The sequence below is a fragment of the Haliotis rubra genome, unplaced genomic scaffold (assembly GCF_003918875.1).
Source record: "Haliotis rubra isolate DU_JTF1 unplaced genomic scaffold, ASM391887v1 Scf1175, whole genome shotgun sequence".
Lineage (NCBI taxonomy): Eukaryota > Metazoa > Mollusca > Gastropoda > Lepetellida > Haliotidae > Haliotis > Haliotis rubra.
The window spans coordinates 93,325-102,721 of NW_025765087.1; positions in this window are offsets into that span (position 1 = coordinate 93,325).

The following is a 9,397-nucleotide window of genomic DNA, read 5'->3' on the forward strand; positions in this document are numbered from 1 at the left end:
TTCACCGCAACTTCTAATTATTGGATTCTTCAATGCTAAGTATGACAAAGGCCCTAACAGCAAATTGCAGCAGCTTACATGGGTGTGCCATTCAACGTTTTCAAAAAGGTTTCACACACTAACCATGGGCAGGGCATCTTGTAAATGTGTCTACAGCCGCCTTCGACATAATGCGAATACCAGCATTCGGTACCAGCACACGAGGGAAGGTTGTGAACTCTTCTTGAATTTGACAACTTGCAGTCTTTCTTATCGTTTCCCATATTACAGATCAAATATATATAACAAACACTAGCATTTAAACTTTATTATATGTTTGAAATTAATAGAAAATGGCAAAACTCAAAGAAAACTTAGGATACCCAATTAAGATGAACACAAGCGAGTACATAAGTCAATGACTCAAAATGTTATCTGTATCTCAGCGGCAACATGGATTCGTCGAGTGAAGAAAAAACGCTAACGTCAATGTCGGTCTACATATCCCAGTCACTGAAAATGGAGAAGAGAAATTCTAAACGGGTGTGGGTTCCCAGGCGGGAACATTCCATAAACATTCCTGTAATAAGTAAAAACATAAACCTGTCGGTTTCTTGTCTGGTAAGGTCGGCTGTTTTTCAGTCGTGTCTCCGACATGATGTCAACATAAACCAAAGGGACGTCACTCTGAGGCGCACATGGATCTAAGCGATGTGATTGGTCGAGAACTTAAAATTTGTAGGGGCAGCATTTGTGTTTTCTGTGTTCCTCTTCGCCGGCCGACCCCTCTAAGTCCACAAGTCCAAAGAACGCGAGAATTGTTATAAGAATTACAATAAATGAGAATCATTATTACTCAGATAAGTTTGCCTTTATTGAGTTTTCTTCTTTTGTTCCAACCGACCGACCCACCCATGTTCAGAATTTGGTGGCTACGTGAAACACATAAAACAAATGATGCCCTAGCAAGAATTAGGACAAGTCCTACGTCTAGGCTGCAACTAGTTGTATGTGATTTCAAATCGTTACGATTTGGATGTTCTCACGTTGCAACTGTGTTGCATGCTACAAGTTTTACTACAAGTCGCACCGTGAAAACGCACCTTCAGCAATGCATGTCTAGTCAGCAAGACTAGAACGCCGTCACCGTGACTTCCGGTTTGTTAAGGTTGTGTACATATTCATTACCTTTTTGTAGATATTCTTTCCATTAACAGCTTTAACAGACCAAAGAGGCAGGATACTGCGTCGACCGATCTTGGCTGAGTATATACATAATACAAGGAAGTGCTTTCACAGTTGCTGAAGGTCTGCTCTGCACAACCTGTTTGCGTGCATGTTAGTTTAATTGAAATACTGGAGTCTGTACTAGACCAACATATGATTGTGAGCTATGTTCGAGACCGACGGAGTACGACTGCACAAAATGAATTGAGTCACTTGGCCTGACCACCCGATCCACCCGTTACGAAATCACTAGGGACCAGTTCTGAGCCGGAGTCCCCTCGGGGTGTCATCTTACTGTTGGAAGAAAGCTCGACTGATTAAATGTTGCCTAACGCGGCAATTGGCAATATTGTAAGCTTAATCACGATTGACAATCTGAAATAGGTATACTAGTGACTGAGGACATGAACACCGATTCATCTTGCAGTATTATGTTAGATAATCAGCCAAATCATCCAGTGTGATCACCAGCAAAAGTCATATGAGATTTACCCTGCACTCAGCAATATACTGCAATATAAAATATAAACTTAATATGTCAGTTACCATCAAGGCACTCCGTCTCAGACACACCCTTCTTAGCCATTTATAAGGAAGGGATGCACGTGAGTTAGAAGTGCCAACCCTCCTACCCCCACCCACCCCACACACGCACTCCCCCATATCTCTGTTGTGGCTCATTGCACGCTGCACTCTGGCAATTCTTAAGGACTCTTGATAGTGTCCACACCTTGAAGTAATTTGTCTTTACAATTGATGGCTCATTCTCGGCGGTAAAATTTTAGTAAAAACCTAGTCCCTATTGTACTTGCATCAATGAATGTGAACTGAGTGCAAGACTACATTAGATAGGACGTTTTGATTTTGTTTCAGCTTTCAAATGGAGAAACACCACAGATTGAATTTAAACTGTTGTTTTCGACTTGGAACGAAGGTATTCTTGCACTTGCCGATGAATAGCTTGTATCATGCCCTCCGCAATGTCAACTGTCTGTTGCACCCCATATCAGGTTTCAACATTGAAACAATTTCCGTTTGGTGCCCACGAAAAAATAGCAGTAAAAATTATATGAATGAATCACTGAAAATCTGTAATGACACCATGTGTTCGCGAATAGGCGTAAGATGCCCTTAAGAATATGGGTGTTTCGGTTGAGATAATTTACTGTGATTATGCTTTTTTGCAGTCGGCAATATTTTGAGCGATTGTGACATCAATAGCTTGGACTTGAGTTAGGTCTTCTCGTGTTTCTTTTCGAATATTGTGTCAAGTTCTTTGTAGGTTTATCAACTGACGGGAAAACATTGAGCAGAGGTCTAATGTGGATTCGTGTTGTTTTTTTTGTTTACCACGTGAATGGTTGAGTAAGGTTTTATCCTTGTTCTAACAATAGGCTTTAGATATACATGATAATTTTCCCCATAGAACGTCATAATCAGGGTTAGATTTGGCTAAAACGACCTTCACCTCATCCTAAATGGAAATTTGAATATCTGATAGTCGTTTGGATGCAATGTTGCCGAGGGGCGATAATTAAGCAACGGACAACATAATTTCGTTTCACCGATCTGATTTCTCACTGGGTAGGGCATCAGACAGGAAGTTGAATCTGGCATGAATGGAGCGGTTTTAAGTTAATCAATTTTACATAATGTATTAGTCTACCAACACAATCATTTAAGAAGACGTCAGACATCAAAGTGTGTCATTAGATAGTGCAGATATATATCAAATCCAACAACGTTTTGATTTAGTATTTATGTTTAGTCTGCCAGATAACCTTCGTGATTTAAGAAGCAGGGTTATAAAGAATGCAGAAAGCCATACCACAGGCCTCCCATGCCTAGTATTTGAAAGACTATGTGTCGACGATGTCCTGCTGTTCTCACTTCTCATGGTTGGCATACCCGTTAGAGAGTGTTGCTTAATTCAAAAGTTTTGATAAGGATTGAGCTAAGAACAGTTATAGGGTGCGTTGCGAAGAACCAATCGCTTGCAAGCGATGTACAGCAAATCGCCTGACAACGGAGTGCTAACTTCCAAACGCACCAATCCCTGGATGAGGTAGCTTCGTTCTCAAACCAATATGGCGACCGAATTCTGAATTCGACGGCTAAACAAGAATATTGTTTGACTTGATCATATGGGAAATTGCAAAGGCTGCTTACATCCTAATATTCTCAGTTTGTTCCACATCTTCAATGTATTGTCATCAACAATAATAAATTCATCAGCTCGTCATCGAGACTCTTCTAATACGTTCTTCATCAGGGCCAGGCGAGCAAACGGAATGACTCCGCAATTTTGGAAGAGTGAGAAACGGTTCGAGCTGTTGCAAGCCCGGGATAAGTGATTCATTTGCTAACTCTGAGCGATTCCCGACTTGCAACGCACCCTATGTGTCGACGACGCGCTGTGTTCTCGCTGCTCATGTAGGGCATACCCGTTACTGAGTTTATGGCATTCGGGCTTGACCCCTGTCCCGCATTTGAACTCGTAACGTAAATGTCACGGACATTAATTATGCTGTTCTGTCGTCTTCTTATGATCTCAATATCCTCCTTACAAAGTTTAAATGAGTTTTTTTATCACTGGATTGCCAGTCCAGACTCGATTATCGACATACCGCCGCCATATAGCTGGAATATCACTGGGTGTCTTCTATAACAAACGTTACCAATCTTTATGTCCAAATGCCATTTCATTCTGGGAGTATTAGTGCTTGCACCCCATGACACCCGGGGTGGTGGGGTAGCCTTGTGATTGAAATGTTCGCTCGTCATGCCGAAGTAGTCGGGTTCTATACCCCATATGAGTTCAGTGTCTGAAGCCCATTTCTGGTATTCCCCGCCATGATATTGCTGGAATATTGCTGAAAGCGGCGTAAAACTAAAGACATGATCACTCACTCACTCACTACAGACCCATCCACATAAACTGTCATGTTGGTGTTCCAGTGACTATACGTGCACACGTAGACTCATCTGTAACCATCTCCTTTGATTGCCTCAATATTGCCCCTAAACAGGCGGTGGGGTAGCCTAGTGGTTAAAGCGTTCGCTCGTTTCGCCGAAGACCCGGGCTCGATTCCCCACATGGGTACAATGTGTGATCCCATTTCTGCTGTCCCCCGCTGTGATATTGCTGGAATATTGCTAAAAGCGGCGTAAAACCATGCTCACTCACTCACTCACACTCTAAACAGGCCCCTACCATGCAAATGAACAGTGTGGAGATAACTGTGACCTCTTTGTTGCTCCCTGAGCAGGTGTCACAACGTGGAATGTTTTCGTCGCCGTTGACACACTAGGCAAGACAACAGTTTGAGTGCTGAAGCAGGTCAAAACACGAGTGCATAGTAAGATTAAACTGTCTGCCTGTTCTGGAGCGCTTGCAAACGGGTGGTTATCAGTCTGATATTAGATAAGTCGGCCTGACTGAATTACAAAACCAGCATACAATTCGCAGCTAATGGCAATGTTAGGAGGGAATTTAATGTTGTTATTCAGATATGAGCTCGGAAAGTATCCACTAAGTGTATGTCTCTTTACACATGTGAAGTATGTTCACGTATATTTACAATGTGCACCCTGCTGTATGGTGAAGTACAGTGTCCTTTATCGGGGCCTTTGTGACCAATTCAAGCTCATCAACAGGTTGCGATATGTCGAGCTGAAGTCTCCAAAAACAAACCAGTGCATAAACCTTCCTTGTTCACGCGATGCGCATCAGCAGGTTGTGGTTTACTCGTTGACGTCTCCCTTTCCATTTAACAAACAGTACACTACCCGGCGCGGTGGAGTTGACGAGCGTTTGCTCGTCACGCCGAAGACCCACATGGAGTAGAATGTGTGAAGCCCATTTCTAGTGTCCCCCGCCGTGATATTGCTGGAATATCGTTAAACCATACTCACTCCCATAAGTCCAACTGAAGGATGCGAATTGTGGATTACTGACTCACTGACTCACTGACTCACTCACAGGCAGGCACACACACGCACACACGCGCGCAAAGGATCGACTTGGCTAGGAAATCTACCAATATGCACTTAAGAACTAATGTGTACAAACCTGATCGGCTACAATTAAAAATATATTTTTGGACGTATTTGTACCAATCTCTTCCTAAAGTAGTTACCTCGCACTAAATATGTTCTATTGCATTTAACAAGAACGTTAAGTACATATTTCAGATCAAAAACGAGGAAAAGACGTGTTTTAGGAAATTAAGATGTCGCACCCTCTAAAGCAGCAATATCCTTATTCAAAATTCACTTACCATGTATTAGTTTTTGAGGATGTAATTGACATGTACATAGCAAAGACTATTTATCATGATTAACACCAAAGCAAGCTCCTAACAAATGGAACTTAATGAGAGGTAGCAAAAATGATCAGTGTGTCTCGGTCTGTGATTTGCAGAGTTTTGGAAAAAGGTCCATTGCAAGTCAAGCATAAGTCCAAGGTCCATTTATCAGAATCAGTCTTTGATTAGTTTAACCCAAACACGTAATCAGATGCTTGTCATCTGCTTAGGCCTCTTTAGATGACATCGCTGACATCGTTTCGGCAAAGGGGCGGTGGGGTAGCCTAGTGGTAAAAGCGTTCGCCCGTCACGCCGAAGACCCAGGTTCGATTCCCCACATGGGTACAATGTGTGAAACCCATTTTTGGTGTCCCCCGCCGTGATATTGCTGGAATATTGCTAAAAGCGGCGTAAAAAACTAAATTCACTCACTCACTCATTTCGGCAAACTCAAGATGTACCAACGTTAAAAATCGACACCTACTAACCAAACCCGAATGCTGTTTACAGAAAAAAACCCGTTGGAGTCGCAGCTGTTCACGTGCATGTTTCAAATGAGTCAAGATTCATACGGATAGGTGTGAACGTGTCTGGAGGCGTCCTAACAAACGCCGTGCGAACGTCAACGTAAACCAACGTGACACTGTTAGGGGTGGGTCTGCAACGATATGGAACGAAATCACTTTGACTCCGGAACCTTGACTGACATTGCATTTGGTCACGTGACACCACAGCCGAGACTACACACTCGCACCAATAGCTGTACTGTACCAATAGTGTACAGTACCATGCACACATGGGAGTTCACATAATGTGGGATAACGGTGATTTTATTGAAGGAAGCTAGTCTCTTGATGTCGATCTCTTACAGGTGGCTGAAATGATTGCTCCCATGTTCCACTGCCTTGGTTGATTTAGTAGCTAAGTATTTTTTCAATTATTTGTACAACCCGCAGCAGCCAATAGTCACGTTTGAAACCTGTTGATGATCAGTTATCCCCGGATATGGTCATAGGGCCATTGGCGCTCTCCATTGCCATCATGTGCTCCACTGCTAAAAAAACCCAACAGAATGAACATCGATATCAACTTATTTAAATCTTAGCATGACAATATCAAGTTTCATTTTATGTAAGAGCTGGTTTTGTCGTTGTTACCCTACCACTGGCCTTGAAACGTATTCTCCGGTTACAAGGCTGCGTTATCTGAGGTTAAAAAGACCACAATGTAAACCCTTTCTTGTGGCGTAGTCCCTCGGCCCACTGGTATCGCATTTACCACGCAACTTTCCACCTAAAACAGAGCAAACCATGCTTTGTGATAAGAGGCGTCAAGCACGTCTTGCTTGACTGTGTTGAGTTTTCCATTACAAGGGATAACTATTTCAAAGTGAAAACAGTAAAGGATATTTTTAGCAATGTTGGTTATCATTGGTTATAAGTGAAATTGAATTGATGAATTTTGATGTAACTGTCTTCTTTAATTTATTGGTAGGATATGATTATGAACTGAGATTGTCAGTGGCTGTGCCCTTGATGGGGATTGAAGCATTGTAGAATTATTGTCCCTCAAAGAGGGTATATAAGACCATGTCTTTCAAAGTGTTATTATATCTACCTGAGTTTTAAAAGTGATGAATAATTGTTCAGTTTTAATTTCTGGCTGAACCTACGACAACAGCCAGTTGCTAGTGAAACGTATAATTCCGTCTGGGGAAGCATGTAGGTAGCAGGGGTACCGTAAGTCCCCATGGCCCCAAGTATGGTGTCCTTAACTGTGTTGCTGGCGTCCTCTAGCACGATTTTATGAATAAGTGTCAAATTATCAGTTTTAATTTTCTATAACTAGTTTCAAAAACAAATATGTGATATATTGCTAGTTGTTTTTCTGTCAATCGATGACAGTTTTTAAAATTATCGTATAACTTTATCAAGTCACAATATGGCTGAAATAGTGCCGACGTGACTTAAATCAAACTCACGCACTCACTCATGAGAGGCGACCAATGGGATCGGGTGGTCATGCTCGCTGATTCGGTTGATGCATGTGTAGACTGCATAGAAATGAGTGACTAGTGATGTGTTTCAATTCCTGATCTTTCGACAATCGAAAAGACATACAGTTATCAGAATAAATTCTATAAGACGTTTTTTTAAATTCACATGCAACCAAAAAAACAAACATAAGTAAAGCAAAATTATCACTTATTCATGACATATACTATACATTGCTGATTATGAAAAAAAAATAAACAAAATTATAATCGTACAATTGCAAATCAAAAATGCATTATTTTGTACTTTGGTTTACTTCCCTCGAAACGAAGCACCCGGGAGACCGAACCCAGTCAGAGTGGGTGGGTGTGCACTCAAGTGTAACGAAGCCTTCATTGGCTGGTTCATTTGCCGATACGCTGATGGCTCATTGTGTGTGTATATATAGAGAGATGTTGGGTTTTGTAAATACATGCTCATTTTTTCTGCATTTGCGTTCGATCCAATCAACAAATACTGAGATGGTGAACTACTGCGTGGCTGGAAACTGTCGTTCGTCCAAGTACAAAGCAGTACTTGAAACTGACAATCTGAGTTAGCACTGGTTTCCGTCCGATCCAGTCATCCGAGAAAAATGGATGCAGTTTGTTTGCAACCCACAGACATAATAGCATGTCATGTGTACACGTATCACACCTGCCTGTCTGTGTAATTACATAATGTGACAGAGACAGAGCTCAGGTGCACGAGCCATGAATCAATGTATTTTGTTTATGGTGTATAGCCTGATACGTTTCAATTTCCAACTGCATGTGGTCAATGATTGAAGTTGTGTATTGCATATTGTCATTAGCAGACAGGCAGGCAGACACATAGGTGTCAATAAAACAGACACTGAGTTTTGTCTGTAACAGAGACTGCTTATCACAATCAACATATTTTTCTATGTTTCCATAGACATGTATTAAAACATATCAGTTTTCAAGCTTAGCAATTCTTAAGAAAGAAATTAGTATTTCTAATGCTACACTTTCTTGAAAACTTGTTTGCAAATCTGCCAACCCCCAAAAAGCAATATGTGAAAACATATAAGAAAAAGTATGGGACCAGTGTATGTTTATTAGTGCAGACCAAAGATGCTTGTAATCACAAGAAACATCTTTTGTTCTCCAACTTCGACCACAGCGATAATCCTTGCACGCATCACTTGCTGTGTTTTACGAGTCGCCTTCCCGGTTCAAGCCGCGCGAACCTAATCACTGCGCATGCGCTATGGGCGCAGTGCAGCAGAGCTGTTGAAACCACTTTTCACCCCAGCGCTTGGGTGAAAGTAGTGAATCGTTTGAACTCCGATTTCGCGGGGTGTTTTTTCATCGCGTTATTTTTCAACTTTATAAGTCGAATTTGCATTTTTTATAATTTGTTACTGTAAGTCCATACCGAAAGGTATCAGAATCTGCAAAGTTGTGTTTTGCGTTGCATGTGACCTTTAAGTATTGAATATGGAATACTTTTTTATCACAGCCTCACGACTTGTTTTCACTGAACCGAGAAGCTGAATAAGTTTGGTGACAACACCTTTTTTAAGGATATACAACAAATTCTGAAATGAACAACCGGTCTTGTGTGTACATCTTCAAGCAATTTCTTTCAGAATAAATTGTTTTCAAAATCGCAATCCACACTCATCACACTTTGTTGATGCATGTGTAGACTGATACTCTTGATGTCAATACTGGATTGTCTGGACCAGAATCGCTTGTTTACTGACCGTCACTATATTGCTGGAAAATGGCGTTAAACAACAACCAAATCCACCCTACGTCGGGTTTGCATTACAAAGGATGTTTGTTTGGAGTTGTCGACTTAATAGGATCGGCTGGTCAGGGT